We start from the raw sequence: 4059 nt of genomic DNA on the forward strand, positions 1-4059 counted from the left end.
AATGGTCTCCACCAGAAATCCAAGAATGTGATCTATGGCAAGGAAACATATGTGGGGTGAGGTGTATGAGCGTCTGGTCGATGATCAATGGCCACACAACCCCCATTTTTGTCGAAAATAGCCATGAACGACCATTTTCAACAATACCGAAGGCTAACACCTACGGATTTTTGACCAAGAAATGGTCTCCACCAGAAATCCAAGAATGTGATCTATGGCAAGGAAACATATGTGGGGTGAGGTGTATGAGCCTCTGGTCGATGATCAATGGCCACACAACCCCCATTTTTGTCGAAAATAGCCATGAACGACCATTTTCAATAATACCGAAGGCTAACACCTACGGATTTTTGACCAAGAAATGGTCTCCACCAGAAATCCAAGAATGAGATCTATGGCAAGGAAACATATGTGGGGTGAGGTGTATGAGCCTCTGGTCGATGATCAATGGCCACACAACCCCCATTTTTGTCGAAAATAGCCATGAACGACCATTTTCAATAATATCGAAGGCTAACACCTACGGATTTTTGACCAAGAAATGGTCTCCACCAGAAATCCAAGAATGTGATCTACGACAAGGAAACATATGTGGGGTGAGGTGTATGAGCCTCTGGTCGACGATCAATGGCCAGACAACCCCCATTTTGCCGAAAATAGCCATGAATGACCATTTTCAATAATACCGAAGGCTAACACGTACGAGTTTTTAACCAAGAAATGGTTTCCACCAGAAATCCAAGAATGTAATCTATGGCAAGGAAACATATGTGGGGTGAGGTTTATGAGCCTCTAGTCGATGATAAATGGCCACACAACCCCCATTTTTTATGAAAATAGCCATGAGCGACCTTGAAAATAGCCATGAGCGACCATTTTCAATAATACTAGAGGCTAACACCTACGGATTTTAGACCAAGAAATGGTCTCCACCAGAAATCCAAGAATGTGATCTATGGCAAGGAAACATATGTGGGGTGAGGTGTATGAGCGTCTGGTCGATGATCAATGGCCACACAACCCCCATTTTGCCGAAAATAGCCATGAATGACCATTTTCAATAATACCGAAGGCTAACACGTACGAGTTTTTAACCAAGAAATGGTTTCCACCAGAAATCCAAGAATGTAATCTATGGCAAGGAAACATATGTGGGGTGAGGTTTATGAGCCTCTAGTCGATGATAAATGGCCACACAACCCCCATTTTTTATGAAAATAGCCATGAGCGACCTTGAAAATAGCCATGAGCGACCATTTTCAATAATACTAGAGGCTAACACCTACGGATTTTAGACCAAGAAATGGTCTCCACCAGAAATCCAAGAATGTGATCTATGGCAAGGAAACATATGTGGTGTGAGGTGTATGAGCGTCTGGTCGATGATCAATGGCCACACAACCCCCATTTTTGTCGAAAATAGCCATGAACGACCATTTTCAATAATACCGAAGGCTAACACCTACGGATTTTTGACCAAGAAATGGTCTCCACCAGAAATCCAAGAATGTGATCTATGGCAAGGAAACATATGTGGGGTGAGGTGTATGAGCCTCTGGTCGATGATCAATGGCCACACAACCCCCATTTTTGTCGAAAATAGCCATGAACGACCATTTTCAATAATACCGAAGGCTAACACCTACGGATTTTTGACCAAGAAATGGTCTCCACCAGAAATCCAAGAATGTGATCTATGGCAAGGAAACATATGTGGGGTGAGGTGTACGAGCATCTGGTCGATGATCAATGGCCACACAACCCCCATTTTTGTCAAAAATTGCCATGAACGACTATTTTCAATAATACCGAAGGCTAACACCTACGGATTTCTGACCAAGAAATCGTCTCCACCAGAAATCCAAAAATGTGATATATGGCAAGGAAACATATGTGGGGTGAGGTGTACGAGACTCTGGTCGATGATCAATGGCCACACAACCCCCATTTTTGTCGAAAATAGCCATGAACGACATTTTCAATAATACCAAATGCTAACACCTACAGATTTTTGACCAAAAATGGTCTCCACCAGAAATCCAAGAATGTGATCTATGGCAAGGAAACATATGTGGGGTGAGGTGTACGAGCCTCTGGTCGATGATCAATGGCCACACAACCCCCATTTTGCCGAAAATAGCCATGAATGACCATTTTCAATAATACCGAAGGCTAACACGTACGAGTTTTTAACCAAGAAATGGTCTCCACCAGAAATCCAAGAATGTGATCTATGGCAAGGAAACATATGTGGGGTGAGGTGTATGAGCCTCTGGTCGATGATCAATGGCCACACAACCCCCATTTTTGTCGAAAATAGCCATGAACGACCATTTTCAATAATATCGAAGGCTAACACCTACGGATTTTTGACCAAGAAATGGTCTCCACCAGAAATCCAAGAATGTGATCTACGACAAGGAAACATATGTGGGGTGAGGTGTAAGAGCCTCTGGTCGACGATCAATGGCCACACAACCCCCATTTTTGTCGAAAATAGCCATGAATGACCATTTTCAATAATACCGAAGGCTAACACCTACGGATTTTTGACCAAGAATTGGTCTCCACCAGAAATCCAAGAATGTGATCTATGGCAAGGAAACATATGTGGGGTGAGCTGTATGAGCCTCTGGTCAACGATCAATGGCCACACAACCCCCATTTTGCCGAAAATAGACATGAATGACCATTTTCAATAATACCGAAGGCTAACACGTACGAGTTTTTAACCAAGAAATGGTCTCCACCAGAAATCCAAGAATGTGATCTATGGCAAGGAAACATATGTGGGGTGAGGTGTATGAGCCTCTGGTCGATGATCAATGGCCACACAACCCCCATTTTTGTCGAAAATAGCCATGAACGACCATTTTCAATAATATCGAAGGCTAACACCTACGGATTTTTGACCAAGAAATGGTCTCCACCAGAAATCCAAGAATGTGATCTATGGCAAGGAAACATATGTGGGGTGAGGTGTATGAGCCTCTGGTCGACGATCAATGGCCACACAACCCCCATTTTTTATGAAAATAGCCATGAGCGACCATTTTCAATAATACTAGAGGCTAAGACCTACGGATTTTTGACCAAGAAATGGTCTCCACCAGAAATCCAAGAATGTGATCTATGGCAAGGAAACATATGTGGGGTGAGGTGTATGAGCCTCTGGTCGATGATCAATGGCCACACAACCCCCATTTTTGTCGAAAATAGCCATGAATGACCATTTACAATAATACCGAAGGCTAACACCTACGGATTTTTGACCAAGAAATGGTCTCCACCAGAAATCCAAGAATGTGATCTACGACAAGGAAACATATGTGGGGTGAGGTGTATGAGCCTCTGGTCGACGATCAATGGCCACACAACCCCCATTTTGCCGAAAATAGCCATGAGCGACCATTTTCAATAATATTAGAGGCTAAGACCTACGGATTTTTGACCAAGAAATGGTCTCCACCAGAAATCCAAGAATGTGATCTATGGCAAGGAAACATATGTGGGGTGAGGTGTATGAGCCTCTGGTCGATGATCAATGGCCACACAACCCCCATTTTTGTCGAAAATAGCCATGAACGACCATTTTCAATAATATCGAAGGCTAACACCTACGGATTTTTGACCAAGAAATGGTCTCCACCAGAAATCCAAGGATGTGATCTACGACAAGGAAACATATGTGGGGTGAGGTGTATGAGCCTCTGGTCGACGATCAATGGCCACACAACCCCCATTTTGCCGAAAATAGCCATGAATGACCATTTTCAATAATACCGAAGGCTAACACCTACGGATTTTTGACCAAGAAATGGTCTCCACTAGAAATCCAAGAATGTGATCTATGGCAAGGAAACATATGTGGGGTGAGGTGTACGAGCATCTGGTCGATGATCAATGGCCACACAACCCCCATTTTTGTCAAAAATTGCCATGAACGACTATTTTCAATAATACCGAAGGCTAACACCTACGATTTCTGACCAAGAAATCGTCTCCACCAGAAATCCAAAAATGTGATATATGGCAAGGAAACATATGTGGGGTGAAGTG

The sequence above is a fragment of the Zea mays genome, unplaced genomic scaffold (assembly GCF_902167145.1).
Source record: "Zea mays cultivar B73 unplaced genomic scaffold, Zm-B73-REFERENCE-NAM-5.0 scaffold_27, whole genome shotgun sequence".
Classification (NCBI taxonomy): Eukaryota; Viridiplantae; Streptophyta; class Magnoliopsida; order Poales; family Poaceae; genus Zea; species Zea mays.